Source organism: Neodiprion virginianus, chromosome 1, assembly GCF_021901495.1.
Source record: "Neodiprion virginianus isolate iyNeoVirg1 chromosome 1, iyNeoVirg1.1, whole genome shotgun sequence".
Taxonomy (NCBI): domain Eukaryota; kingdom Metazoa; phylum Arthropoda; class Insecta; order Hymenoptera; family Diprionidae; genus Neodiprion; species Neodiprion virginianus.
Window position 1 is genome coordinate 5,185,492 of NC_060877.1, and position 16,134 is coordinate 5,201,625.

General features: G+C 38.2%; 2 protein-coding genes across 3 annotated transcripts in view; both read left to right on the top strand.

The window, feature by feature from the left end:
- LOC124302430 (uncharacterized) overlaps positions 1–16,134 on the top strand; it is a 190,934-nt gene that overhangs the window by 20,858 nt on the left and 153,942 nt on the right. The window lies entirely within an intron of this gene.
- LOC124302535 (uncharacterized) overlaps positions 3,553–16,134 on the top strand; it is a 39,341-nt gene continuing 26,759 nt past the window's right edge. For both annotated transcript variants that reach the window (XM_046758807.1, XM_046758816.1), the window contains exon 1: positions 3,553–4,838. The gene's annotated coding sequence lies outside the window, so the exon portion shown is untranslated. The remainder of the gene's footprint in view (positions 4,839–16,134) is intronic.

A 16,134-nucleotide genomic window follows, 5' to 3' on the forward strand; every position in this document is an offset into this window, starting at 1 on the left:
TTATAATATACCTGTCCGAGGCTCGTGCTTTTCGTGATAATTTCACGCAGTGGATTTGCAGGCTCTGAAGCTTCTCTGCAGAATATTTTGTACCGAGCGCTACGTCGAGGCGAGGGATAATAATCATCTCAGCTAATTTCTTGGGGCTAAGGCGTGGCAATGACGACGATTCGCAAATTCGCCGTTTAGTTTACGCTACTATTTGAAACACCATTTTAAGAAATATGACGTATAAGACTTATTGCTCTCTCCTTTTCTCGGAAGAATGCGATAATTTTTTTTTCATTTCGTTGTTGCGCGTCTTTTTTCAACGTGTTACATTTGTTCACGAAGCAATATTTAAATTGCGTTAACAAATGGCGATAAAATCGGTGAAAAACATCTTGACGGTTATTCATACACAGTTTATAGAATTTATAGAAATATAAAGACCCACGCATAAAGGAGATTGTCGATTTCTTTTTAGATGCCTTGGTATGTTGTACGTGTAATGCGTTTGTAAATCCGATTGGTGGTCTTGGTTGAAAATATCTACGATAGGTATACATGCTGCATGTGTACTGATCGTGGTTTTGCTGAGCGGAAATCGGGACGAAAAATGAAATGTAGGAATTTACTGTGGAACGAATAGTTTCTACGTACTTCGATTGCTCGGGAAAAGAGAAAATTCGTTTTACGTACCTACGTGCATGCTTATCGGTGTATACCTGTAATACAACGTGCATAAGTGTGGCGCTTATCAGGAATGGAATCCGTGTTTGTTTCAACCCCGTTGGGTTTAGCAGCAGTCAGAATCGCGCGTTATATCCCGACATAATTGCTTTTCGGAATTTCTATAAAGTTCTGAAATTCAACATCAACACTAGAACTACCAGACCAGTCAAAACGGCTGGTTTTATCATTTGATTTGAAAATTTCTACTCGATAATACGTTTTTTCCCGCAATGATGAAATTGCCTTTTATAACGATAACTAAAGGAGTAATGTAATGAATTTTATTTTTGTTCTATCAGACTGGTTGTACAGTTTCATTTAAAAATTCCTACTTCGTGTTACAGTTTTCCTCGGTAGTTCTAGTGTTAAGCACGTGTGATAATTGTGACTTTGCCAAGTCTCGAAGCAGATTGAAAGAAATAAAAAAATAGATAGAAAATTATGAACGACGATGGAAGAGAAGCGATTATAAGCTCTGTGTTTGTTTAAATAAAAAACAAACGTTTCCCTTATATTCTAAAAAGCGTGTATCACTTAGACAAATATCCTAGAAGCTATTAGTAGAGAATATATATATATAGATCGTGGTTGACGAGGGTTTTCAGCTTGGCGAATTTCAATCTGCTGAATCCAGGTTGTTTGCCCGAAAGTTTGTTCGTTAGTTGATTGCGCGAATTAGCAGGTAATTTAATTGTCATCAATTCGGTGAAAGGTAGAGGCTGCTCGTTGGTAGGTGAGTAGTGTCTCTTCTACTCGTGGATCACTGCAGTGCGATACGGGGTGGGAAAAAATCGTCGATGCGGCAGCATCCTGTTGTAGCCTGGACCACCTTTCTTCACCACGGATCACGAACTGACCGATCGTTACTGAAACAGAACGCTGCCTTACCGACAGCCGGTTTTATTCCAACCATTATAGGTAGCTAAACGAACCGCGGGTAAGTTAAAAATTGTCACTGAATCGCGTGGGATTTTCTTTATTGCGGTATTTTACAAGGTTTTGAACGTCCTGGACTCGTCCGAATATTCCGCGTCGAGTAAAAAGGTGACGACTTTTCTTCCATCATACAGGGTAAAACCGTATCCCCGAAATTTCGATTTTACCCTCCGTCTCGATTCGCCTTCAGTTATCCTTTCTCCAAAACGCAGCGATTCTTCTCTATTTCTAATACCGTCCAAAGGCCTTAACTTTTTGTTCACAGAGTGCAGACCAGTCGGATGTATAATTTTTTTTCTCTTGGGGGTAAGAACCTCATAACTAGGGTTATCATTTTTGGATATAAAAATTTCGAAGCGATATTCGAACCCAATAAAATGGTATTGAAATTTTTCTCCCTCTTGAATTGGAAATTTGAATATCGTAAGTTGTGTTTGAAAAAAAAAAATAAAAATTTTCGGAAAAATATCGATCTGTTGTAAAACAGTCGTTACATTTGGTTCAGTACACGCACAAATTTTGTGTGAACTTAGCAGTTGACGAATGTTTAAAAATTCGAGGCGAAACTGTATTTATATTTTTTTTAGTAAGCGTACGTGAAGAATTGATCTCGACAGTAATAATAATGAGAAATTGGATAAATCAATAATCGATAACGGTAATAATTCATTGAAATATATCGTACTATGGTGGTGTGAAACTGAACCAAACACACCGGGTGAAATAAATCCATCAACCAAACGCGGTTGTGTATAATTGTATAATCCGAAACATCATCAGCCGCGTTGGAAAGACGTCGTTAAGATTTATGCGTTTGGCCCCTTTGACATGAGTTATACATACAAGTATACGTACATGTACATATACTTTTATGAATAATTAACATACCTACACGTACAATTTTGTAAACTCCTGATTACTCATGCCCGTATGTGTACACGGTATATAATATGTACACACGCATGTATAATAATAATAATAATAATAATTCAAGTGCATACCATAGAGAGGTTCGTTGTTCCAGCATTCATTCATCACGGAAATTATTACACCGCAGAAAAACCAAGCTGACAAAATTGAAATATATATATACAATCTTTGAGTGTTTCGAGTGAATTTACTACTTTTGTGTTTGTTATTAATATAATTATTATGAACAGTGAATAATTTTTTATTTTTCACGTATATTTGACAAATTTATCCCATTATTTTTTAACGGTTCGTTACATTGTACGTATATTTTTATGTTGTTTTTTTTCTTTTTTTTGTAAAGAAATCTATATCGTTACTCGATACGTGTGAAATTTTTGCCGATACATTAGCCTTGAAATTCAGAAGAATTTCCCCGTAGACAGAGAAAAATGTACCGTGAAGAAGAAAAAAAAGAAATGGGTGAAAAAAAAAAAAAAACAACCTAAGCGCGGAGTATCTAATTGAAAATGTCCAAGTGTCAGCGCATCGTTCCCTGCTATCACAACTTTATCTTGTCCTTCGGTCTTTCCGTCGGGTAATAGTCAATGCTCCAATCCGGCACCTCTCCCACACAACAGGTCAGGGCTGCCCACCGTCTCGAGTCTGAGGTCTGCGAGGGGGAGGAGGAGAGAGAGAGAGAGAGAGAGAGAGAGAGAAAATGACGCGGTGCGTGAAGGCGCGTAAAAGCGTCTGCGCAGACGCCGCGTTGACGCGCGCGCACGCAACACACGCTTGCACACCCTACGTTAAACGTATATATATGTACTGCAGATGCATATTCGTACACACAGAGGGAAGCCTCAATACGCCCGAGCGGAGATTTTCACGGCGTTAAGTTGGCAGCGGTGTTCGGCGGCTAAAGTAAAGCCAGCTAGCCGGCTGGCTGCCGACTGTCACACTTGTCAGTTGCCCGCGAGCGTTAGCGCCGCGAGTATCGCATCGTTTTATTTTCTACATCGTATTATACGGTGTATCACAAAGCATACCTGTGTACATATAATACGCATACGTACGAATGTTTATATCATATATACGTACAAATACGTAAAATTGTCGCGATTACTTCTTCGCATCGTCTCTCGTTCGTTTCGACATTTTTTTTTATTTCATTTATTTTCTTGCTCCAAAATTTTAAACCCGCTCTTTTTCCTGGGACCAATAAAGAAGAAATAGAAAAGCGACCGATGAAAGTATAAGAAAAATAATATTAATAATAATAATAATAATGATAATGAAAACATAATAAAAGAAGAAAATCTTGTCCCGAATCGATGCACGTGTTTCTTTTTATTCTTATATCCTGATTTATCTTAAATTAAAAAGAGAAAACAGAAACTGCGGTTGTTTTTTGTTTGTTAATTATAAACGACAACGTTTGATGAACGAGAAAATTCAATACCGATATAAAACACGTGCAACATGTAAATGTTACACTGCAGTTACACGTATTGATGCGCGTTCGTAAAATGGAATCTGAAAATGAAACGTTTTTGAAAAACGTTCGCTAGACATTCGCCGTATGATCGATGATTAGAATTCGGTTTTTCTTAATTCTGTATTTTTGCATGCACTTTAATACCCGCGCTATTTTTTAGAAACTTTTTAATCAAGTGTCAAAAACCGCATGTAGGCGAAATTATATTGGCTATTTGTCATGCGTCGAGCAAATACTTTGTTTGTATGACTAGTCAGGTTGACTTCACGATCTGAGATAAATATCACCTGTATGTCCATATCGATATCGCGTGTGATTAGTGTTTGTGGATAATCAGTGCAGTATATGTATATAATACGTATACATATATATATACATATATATATGTATGACCCCGGTTTATTACGTAATAAATAAACAACTTTGAGCGCACGTTTCAAGCGGAGTTTGAAATATACAGAATTCAGTGGGTGTGAAGAAAAGTAATCGAAATAAATAATAAAAAAATTATAAACAACAACAATAATACGTAACATAATCAAAATTTTCAGTATAATTTATCGCACATGATATTTGTCGTATAATTATTTGCTTTTTTTACACGTAATATACAACAATTGATATTGAAATATGTGATTTGTGCTGTCGTACGTCACCGCATCGTATTATATTTATTCGGATATACGTACAATATATCGTAATATTGTATTATTTTGGATTATATTTCTTTTTGTCACATCAAAACTGATCGTGGGACCGATTTCAATTCACGATTGCACAGGTTAGTTTTATATTATTGTTACTACAGTAAGTTCATCGGTCATTGATATTAGCAGTTTCTCGAAATTAATGGATTATTGTATACGAGATGAACGTTTTTTCTCTCTATATCAAGAATTATCTCGACCCTGAATTAATCTCGGCTCGAATATACGCGTGTAATGTACAGTTTTTAAATTCTCATTGCAAATGAAATATTTGAACGAAGAATATTTACCACGTGACTTGTACCCGTAATCAGTTACGACTGTGGATTTTTCAAAATTTCGCTCATTACTTCTCCTCGGTGGACAATGGATTGAATCATATTATTCTCCTCAACTCCATCACGGTGAAATCGCATTTATAAATTAGGGTGTAGTACGTTACGCACGTATAATCCAGCTTCATTTGGTATTCGTAAAGGAAATGCGAATTGGGGGGGGGATAAAAAGGATGGATACATTCTCAATTTGCATTCTCGAGCATCGATTTTTTTTCACCGAATAAACCTTTCCTTGAATTTTTTTATAACATTACACAACTCCGGGTTCGTTGTTCGACCGTTCTAAATATGTTTGGTACAGGGGAATTCGTTTTTTAAACTCTCATCGACAGATCCAATCGTTGTTCTTTTTGTATTGCATACTTTCGTTTTAATCCTCTACTCGCCCTCCACCCCTGTACTTAATTTAAATCCCGAATCGAATATAATTTCATACATTCGTGTACATCTTCCTTTATTGTGAAATCTTTTCATCCCACTTTTCTACGCTCATCTTATCGAAAATCGAGTCGAGATTTTTTTTCGCGGAAAGGATAATTTCTTAATTAAGGGAAAATTGGACTCTGGTATTCATATAATTCAACGATGCGTAGGTATATTATATAGATTATAGATCATGTGTAAACTTAAGGATGAAATTGATGGAAAGCGTAGGGATCGAGCGGCACACCTGTTGTCAGCATTTCACAAACTTCGTTGTATGCGCGTTACAAATACATAAGTGGTTATATGCTACGAGTAGGTATATGTATATACATATGTATGTATGTACATACATAGAATAACACGCGTGTTTTTAGATTCCTTCTCGTACTAGGGCAAACGCGTGTCTTCTTCTCTCACGATCATAACGCTATCCTAAATTTAATCTTCGAACAGTTTTAGCCTTTTTATACACGCCTCCCTATAATACACACATTGCATATACATGTACATATGTATGTATACGTACGAACGTGGCTCAAAATTTACAACCGATGATTGAATTTTATCGATTCTCGTTTGAACGGCTTATGTATTTATTTGTACAATTTATACGTATCATGATTATTATTATCGTTCTTAAGTTAACCGAAGTTGTAGTTTGAAATAATATTTTTTCTTAGAAATTAAAAATTAATGGTAACAATGAGATCTGAGTAGACACAAAAGAATACATAAGAATGCTTAAGTATTCCAGAGTACAAAGTAATTAAGTGCATATTGGAAAGCAGGATCTGCTCGTATACAAACTTTTCCATCAGTTACACGTTTGTTATAGGTTAGTTTGACTTGTACACTTTTTTCAGGCCCTTGTGCGTACGGAATTGTGTTGTAAAAAAGGAAAAAAAAAAACAACATTTGTTATCCGCTTGAAATAATGAATTAACCGGGTAAAATTATTACGACAACGAACAATGCAATGCTTGAATACGCCGATCTCGTTCTTAGAGTTAGCAATGAATAATGAACGGGTGTTACGTATCGTTTAGCCTGTATGTATTTGTATTTGATTGACGATTATCATTGTAGACGAAACTTGTTTGACGGTAAATAAACAAGTGATTACTTAACGTTTACAACCTGCAGTTTCGAAGCGAGTGACGAGCAGGCAGGCAATAAATTGACGATTGTTATAACCGCGATTTGAATTTAAACGTTACACACCGTATTAGGGTTGCTTCAAGTTTCATCCAGCCCCCCGACACTGTAATTTCGTACCGTTGTACAAGGATGTGAAAATAAACTGGATCTTGTTCGTATTAGAATTTCGTTCTTTTCGTATTCGTTTAGGCGTGACGCTTTAATCAGTTGCAAAAAAGAAAAATGTTGGAAAGAATACGTTCGTCGGAAAATAATTTGGGGAAGATAAAAAAAAAATTTTTTTCTCTTTTATTTCTTCGCCATGTTATTACCAAAAATTTGGCACAAAATCTAACGGTAGTTTTCTTTGTTTTCATTCGACTGGCACGCAGGTAGACAAAATTCGTGAATTCATTTACTGCAGGTTATATATATGTACAGGTACCTGTCGTCGGTATGTACCTTGAACCTTGCCGTTTACCGAAATTCTTTTCTATCGCGTTTACAAATCTATTTGAAAATTTGTACGAGCCATGGTATATACCTGTTATCTATGTAGGTGTATACGTAGGTATGCATCGTACACCTATGTATGGGTATATTTACGAAAATACGCGGCAGTCCCGTGCACTCACAGAGAACGAGAAGAGGGTTACAGAATTAGTTAACTCCCCCCTGCCACCACCGGCACCTTGTTTTCTCCCTCGGCGTAAAATCCAGCTTCCCTTATCCCTCGGCGTCCCTTCTTCGGTTTCTTCTTATTCCTTTTCTTCTTACTACTTCCATGCGGTAGCGCGGGAATCGAAAAATGAGCAATGGGTAGAAACAAGACGCGAACTTGTTCAATTACGGTAATTATTTGTCTTCGAGTTTGCGGATTCGTTTGGCTCGTCTTGGAGCTGTGGAAGTTTTTGCATATTATTTCGCATTCTTACCTACATACCTTTGTAACTTTCTAACGAAACTTTCATCTTTACGCAAATAATCGCTATGCGGGTATATGATTAGGAGAATTTGCGATTTGTCGTTTTTGTCGGTGGAAAGACGGTTTTTTCATCATTAGACTCGTGCGAATAGGTAAATTTTTCTTATCGATTTATTTGAGAACCGGCTGCTGCTCGGAGGGCTGATTCCTGCGGCCAACTTATACACCCACCTTTACCACTTCGACGACTGTTTAGTCCGAAAACAACCGACCCACCAAACCGGTGATACTGTTTGATTGAAAAACATTGACTCGCTGTTCAATCCGTGGACGAAATAACTTTCAATGACAATTGTCGTGAGATACGGACTCTCGTATTTTATCGAAAATCGAATGACTTTTATCACACGGGGCTTAAGAAAAAACTTGCGCGTGCAGGAAATTGCAGTTTATTGGGCGCACGGTATAACGGACGATGTTCAAGCTCTTATTCGCTGCAGGAGAAAGTACCGAACCTTTGATTACAGGTATATAATACCGCGGGATTACTGCTGCACGGTGAACGAGAGCTTGATGAACGCGTGAAAAGTCTGAGAACGCAGTGAAATATTTTTTCAAGATCAACCGCGTATTCTTATCGAAAGTGAATGTAGACAGAAATTTCGTAATAGTCATTTCGAGTTTTATTTACGTATAAAAAACATTCGGCAAGTAACACCGATGAATCTATTCGGAGCTGTGAGATCGTTCTTCTTCTTCTTTCTTTTTTCCTCTCCGTTCTTCTTACCACGTGTAGGAATCCGTGTGTCGGTGTGTATATCATTCATCGTTTCGGGGGACTGGCGAAAGGTTTTTGCGGCAAGAATCGTAAAATGAGAATTCATTATTCATGCGAAAATAAACGCGCGGTGATAAAAAAAGAATTACTTATTTGTTCCAATTCTTATGTCCGAATTCGTTAGATGAGTAAGAACCACACGGCCGTGGTTCTGGGTAAAAATCGAACCGTCTATTACTTGTTCATCGCTAATCGTTACATTTCCTTTTTCACAGTCGCTAGTCGGTACGAAGCTTCGCAATATGTTATAATATACGTAACAGTATATATGTACGAAACATATTAATAATACAAACATGGCAATGTTCATTAATGGATTCCCCCCAATGGCACGCTATTTTTCTTTCTTTTTTTCTTCTTCTCTCTTATCGAAAGAAAACCTTTCCAAGCGAATTTCATTTTCGAATATATATTCGTCACGGATCGAACGTCGCTTCGTTTCGTTTCGTTTCGTTTCGCTTCCTCGTGCGGTTTGCGGTTGGCGAAATTTTAACCACTTCGACCTCGTTGCAACTTTAATGTATGTACGCGTATAATGTATGTAACGTCCATCCTCATAACCTTATACCTATCCTACTCTCTGCTACTGGGTTACGTGGGTATAGTTACAGCTTTGTACCGTTCACTCCTGCATGCACGGGCTGCAGTGTCCAGGTTTTCCCACAACGCAACGAGCTGCACCTGCCCTCCGGTGTGCAGTCGGAACGTACGATATTATACGCGGTGCTGGTGCCATGCATGCCGGTCGGCATGCCTTCTTTCCTTCCTTCCTTCCTTACTTCCTTCCATCTCTGCCATTGTGTGGTCAAGAGTTTCCCTTTTTGCTTTACGCGTGTTATACCCGTGCACACATTGCACGTACACACACCTTGCTGGATCATTTGGACATCGCCTGAAACACGAAAATTATTCTGACAATAGGGATTTTTCAACACATGGGTCGCTTATCGAGTATAATCGATTATACGCTGTACAAAGATTGACGGTGTGGATTACTGTAGAACAATTTGTTGTGGTCAATTCAAAAGTTGAACGTCAGATGGTGTTAGATTGGCATCGAATAGTCTTGAATAGTCTTGAAAGATATTCTATACAAGTCCACACCGCAATTTTTTTATTTTTACAGTGTACTTATACCTCAATCTATAATTCGTGAAAATCATGAAAGAACGCGGCAAGCATTTTCATTTAATATACTTTAATTCGGGCATCTGCATCGCATATTATTGTAGTTATGATCCGGTACGCCAGCCACTCGGATAAAAGAGAGAGAGAGAGAGAGAGAGAGAGGAGTGCTTGCGAGCGATAAAAATTTGGTCGGAGGATCAAAGTAATCGAAGAGTTGTTGATTTTCATCATCCTGGAGTCTGCGGAGTTTTCGGTTTGATTAATTACTAAAATATGTTGCTGGACTATACCTACCACGTGTCTGCACCTAACCGTGCTAGTCTGCCACCCTCTCTACGATCTATTTATAGTTACCACCAAAGACCGGCTATAGAGGAGGAGGAGGAGGTGTGCCCGAATTGCCTCACTGGAGTGACTATGAGGAACAGAGTTTGAGAGTTTGGTGTTTCGATCGCGATACGCGAACGTCACGTTATGTGGCCTGAAATTGAAAGTTCGAATTGCACGATCGCGATCGATGTGTTCCTTGTTGTTTTATACCTCGTTGATGTTGTTCGGGGTCTTTTTTTTTCTCCTTCTTTCGACACGCTGTTCGCGTTTCGTCGAAAGTTAATATTTGCTTACGTAAGACTGACGAATGAGCGGATATTAAAATGAATAATCATTTGTTCCGACGGTGAAGAATGAATTTGTTATAACTTTTTCGTTTTTCTTCGTTTCTACGAACGCAGTTAAATTTATTTTCCATGTTTTTATCTTTGTTCAAAAAATGTTTTTATTCTTTACTGTAACCTGTGACTTCCACTTGGTTATTTAGTTTGTTATAATACTGTATCTACAGGCTAATATATCGTTGAATTTGCTCGTATATACAATATTACGCAATTTATATAGAGCGAGAAAATTATTTCGGGTTTGAGGCTATTTTTTCTGCTTCCATAATTCATCGTAACGTTTTCTAGAAAATATGCGAAGTTACCTACGCGTTGCGTTTTCTCTATCTCTCCTTCTCTCTTTCTGTCGTTGTTTCTGTACCGATTCGCTTCTTTTTCTATCTTCACCCATTTTTCATCGATATTTCTCAAGTTAAAAAATGTACAGCTATAGGAGTAGGGCTGTAATTTTATATAAAATATTGACTGCAAATGCCATGATTCAAATTTTTTTCTATCGCCGCACACGGACGAACGCCAGTTTGAACCAATAAATTGAGATCCCGTTTACGTCTTGTCTCGGAATTCACGTTATCTCTCGATAAAGAAAACACGTCTGCAGCGATCGAGGCGTTGAGTTCACGTTTTCTTGTTCTCATTTGTTTTTCTCTTCTTCTTCTTTTTTACGATAAAGAAAAATTGGAAACCGAAAAATGGCAAAAACATCCAAGTTCCAGATGATTCTAAAAACATCAAATTCACTCTGACCGTTCTTTTTTTTCACCTTGACCGTTTATTTGACTAATTGTTATCTTGGACTCTGTCTCGCAGGTTCAGACTTTCACACGCGATTGTGTTTAATTGTTATACTTACACGCAACCGTTGACATATAAATTATATATCGGTGAAACGAAACTGGTTTACAGCGGACTTTTTTTTTCCCCCTTAACACACTTCTCGAACCACCACTGTGCCTCTGAACTAGCTTCTGCTTGTTGATTTATTTATTTTTATTAAGGATACGTTTATAAGCGTCATATACAGCGACACCCTAAAAGCTCTGCAGCCCATTGTCGTTACGTTCACAATGAAACGTATCCCATTCGCGGTCATTGACCTCGGGAAGGGGGATTTCCGATTTGCTTCTTAACGCCGTGTAAATAATGTAGTTATACAAATCGCGTTTACACTTGCTCTTGTAATTCGGACATGCGTTTATATGTACGTATGAAACGTATATATATATATATATATGTATTATGTATATTCCTGGTGTCCACATAACTATAACGATCATGTTTCGCCACTGTCGGAATGAACTTTCTCTTCCTAAACCTTTTTTATACCAGCCAATGAAAGACGAAGAGGGGAAACAAATTCATCAAAATAAATACATAGTACAACAACAACAACAACAATAATAATAATAATAATAATAGTAACAATTGTGCAGTCGCGTGTGTAGAAAGCGGGACGCAAAACGCGTGTTGCACTTTGCGGTATACGATATTATACCATTACATGTATATTACATCTCGTTGTTACATTCGTCGTAAGTGAAAACCGTAAATGTAAATTTATTCGAATGAACATATACGGGAAAAATTTAACGGTGCGGTAAATGTTGAATTCTTTTATTAGGACGTTCGAGATTTTCAACAAAAGTATAAACCTGTGGTACAAATTTATATATATACAAAGTGAATCCGAGTAACGCGAAAATTGTATTAAAAACCGTTAAATTTGAATTTCACGTAAGCAATTTTAATTGACTTGAAGTATACTTTCAGTTTTTACTTTGCACGGTATTATAGTTCGAGTTTTGTAATAATAATACGTCGTTACTTTTGATTTGTGTAATTTGGGTCGAGAAGCGATACCGTAAAACAAAAGCAAAAAAAAAAAATCATGCATCTCTGTAAACCGTCATGCTTGTAACGAGTTGACGGTTAACCAAAGTCCGGATCTTCAAAGCCGGTTCTCTGCATCGTCTAGAAGCTTTAATACGTGTGTGTAATATGCATTTTACAACTGTTCCCACGCGACGTAATTGCAACTCGTTTTACATTTACCTTATGTACACACATACAAACTGTACTCAGATTTACCGCGAATCTATGGTGGAAAAGCTGTACTTTACCTACCGTGCAAAACGCGATAAACGTTAAACCGGTGTTTACATCACCCTTTGAGTGGAACTGCAAATTCAACCCAACGCCCGCGAGCGTTTTATTAGCGCTCGATAATGCCAGTTAATGATTCCTTACAACTTACACTTTTAAGTAATAAATTCTCGTGTTATATCTAGTTTCTTCTTCGTCTATAACGATGGAGAAAATTCGTAACTACGTTGAAATATTTGACAAATTTATAGACTTTTTAACGATTCGTTGTGAAAAATTCGTTTCCCGTTTGAAAAGGGGTTGCGTGCGCGCTTGGGAAACGCGATCACTCGAGCAGATCTCGAGTTTGCCCTTGTCGCGTATACGTAACTCATATCGTCTCGTTCAAGCCGGAAATTAATCACTGATTAAAATCCTTGGACTTGGTTAATCGTTGCGGAGGAAATTCAGGGGTTTGTTCGCACGCACGATTCTGATTATCTTATCCGCCGTTTATCTGTCGACTCGTTAAGTTGTGAATATAATATGTGAATATATGACGTATGAACGTATCAAACAACTGGGAGAGAGAAAGAAAAATAGAATTTTAATGTCGAGTTATTTTTGCTCGTTACCAAAGGTTCGGAATGAAGTTTACCTCCTGATAGGTAATACTTAAATAATTACACCTGTACCCAGTTTTTATCCGATATCACGAATGTTGTTCTTCTTCTTCAATCCTTTGATGCCGTAAGATCATTAACCTTTAAAAGTACATGCCTATATACCGCAGTGAAAGATTGAATTATTTATAGAATACATCATACATCGACCACTTCAATCCTCCAGGCCATACCACTCGGGGATTCGATTAGCTTTAATCATTATTGATTACTTATAATTAGACCGTAACTCTTTCTTTTTACCCTGCTACTCACTCCTCTTGTACGTACATTCGTTTTTCGACGTGTTTGTCATTCCCGACAACTTCGATCTGGAAAGGTTCTCTCGTCGAAGAATCTGAAACCAAATGGAAGTTAGACCCCACATATTTCTTTCCTTCCTTAACTCCAAACGTTCCAAACGATCACTCTTGCACTATTATTATACCAATTGTGATCTGATCACGGTATGCCAGGATTGTAAGATTGCCTCCAATTTTTTTTTCATCTCTGTTATCTTCTTTCTGTCGTAGATTACAAATGACAAATGTCAATGTTCTGTGAAAAAAAAAAGACAAAAATTTCCGGTCATCCTGAAATAGTCTCTGACGTATAGATATATATATATATATGTATATATCGTATAGTCGAAGGTTGCACTATACCTGCAGTACAAAAAGTCTACTAATTGAGAAGCTGAGCGAGCATTCGTGCGGTACGGAATTACGAACGAAGATTGGGAGGGGATGATTATCCTTGAAAAGGGTGAGTCGGCTTGACGAAGTTGAAGAGAAAAAAAAAATCACCAAGAAACAAAAAGAAAGGGAGAATCGTTTTATTAGACGGTCGAGGAATGTATTTTTTTTTTTATTTTTGTTTTCTTCCACTCGTTCCTGCAGATATCCGACCTTAGTTTGTACCTTCTTTCTTTCTCCATCTCTGCTGCGTTTTCTTCTTCCTCGAGTTCCTCCCTCCACCTTCATCTTCTCCTCCTCCTCCTCCCTTCGTCATTCGGTTTGTCAGACGGGGAACATTTTTGGACCGTTGGTTCGTTATAAATAACGGGTTTACGCCCGACTACCCTCGATGGTTAAAACGCGGCCGTGGCTGATTATTTCTTCCTCTCTATTTTCAGTCCTGTATTCCTTTCCCGCTGGCCTTGCCGATGTTATAGTCATGCGTATAACCAACCGTCTTTTGGTATTTTACGCATAAGCTTCGCGGCCTGCGTTGCAGGAGGCAGGACCCGTGCTTCAGGACCCACAAGAGCGCCTATTGTTCGACGAACTATGGGTCCCACGCGTCTCAAACTGAGCCTCTTTCATCTCCTCCTCCTCCTCCTTTTCCTCTTCGTACTCCTTCACCGTCTTCTTCTTCCTTTTCTTCCTTCTCCTCCTCCTCCTCCTCCTCCTCCTACTCCCACGTGGCTGCAACACCGTATTCATGAACCGAATGCAGACCAGTGTCCGTTTGTCGTTTCTCTGTGGTTTAATAGTCTACCGGGTTACGTAGACGGCGACACGGCACGCCACCTCGTTCAAAGCTTGGATTACTTGATAACGTTCGTACTCGTATTTATTTCTCTAGTACAACAAAACGTACTTTCGTACGATTAATACCGCTCGAAGGATAACGAGTGTGAAAGATATTGTCTTTGGGGAGATGGACGTGATATATATATATATAATCGTGGTAGTACCGGAGATTTATACGATTCTCGTGATTTTTGATTATCATTTTGTTTTTTGTTTTTTTTCGTTTTTAGATTTCTTTCTTCTCTCATTCTCTTTTTACGGAACGGAACGACGCGTGTCGTGCGGTACCGCTACTCGAAATATAAACGAGGCTTTCGGCAAGTCCTTGAATGTACCTCTGGCGATGCGATGAAAGAATTAGTAGGTTATACATATATATAAGTATGCCGTTTAAGGCCATCGCCACGAATTAACTTTGGATTGCTGTAAGAAAAAGTAAGAAAAAAAAAAAACGAGGGAAAAAGAAAGAAATTGAAACCGTGACGTTAATAATGGTTAGGCTTCTCAGGTAGTTCTTCAAGTTGAGAAATTCCTTTGCAGGGTTTAATTATCAGTCTGATGTATATATATATATATATATATATATATATATATATATGTGTGTGTGTGTGTGTGTGTGCGTGCGTGCATACCTCTTTGGCAAAAGAACATCTTTGCGTGTAGATCCTGATGATTGAAATGAGCGATCTTAGAATTCAATACCGCAGAAACCTGTGACGAATAAATTCGTGCTGGATGAATTAAAACGAGTTTCATAAAACTCGAACCATCGTTTCCATCTTTGATTTTCGTTGTTTAAACGGTCCGAAAGGAAGCGATTTGTCTCGACGAAGAATCGTCACAAGCATCCAAAATCGATGGCGCGTGTGTTTGTTTTTCCTCGCCATTTTATTTGCGCCAGTATTTTACTTTCGACGGTTCGCTGTTGGAGCATTACAGGCCGGTCCGAATGCTCCTCAGAGGCGTTAGTGCCGTGCCACGTAGTGCGGGAACTAGTAATGGGCCATGCACAAGAACTGTGCCAACCATCGTCGCGAACTCTTACGTAACGAGGCTACACGTCTCCCTTCGTTTAGCCAGATGTGTGTCAGTCAGACACGTACCGACACACTACCTTGTCATTTTTAACGTCCTCCGCGTACGTCTATGCACGATATCCTACGTACACCTTTGTTACGTCCGTAGGATTGTCACGCTCCCTAAACCATCACCTACTTAACGCACGATATCTTCGCATTTTTTTTATATACCTGTACGTACGTTACCCTTTTATATTCGCAGTGTGTTGAAAAAATGACGATATCCGTCCGCCCGGCCTTGCGGAAGAATGGAATTTACTTTTGTTCACATTACACTCTACATAATGTATTAACAATATCACGTACCGCGAATACCGTCATCGTTACGTACAGCGAGACTTTGACTTTCCTGTAGCGGATTGTTTGCATCACTTTTTATTATTATTTTATTTTTTTCACGCGCAATTATACTTTTCACATTATGATATACGGTCGATTTCTTTTAATCAAATGTGACGTTGTTGCACGTTTATACGTGTATGTGATGTTATATGTACACGCGTACATAATGTAACTAAAAAAAAAAAAAAAAAAAAAACTGCAAGT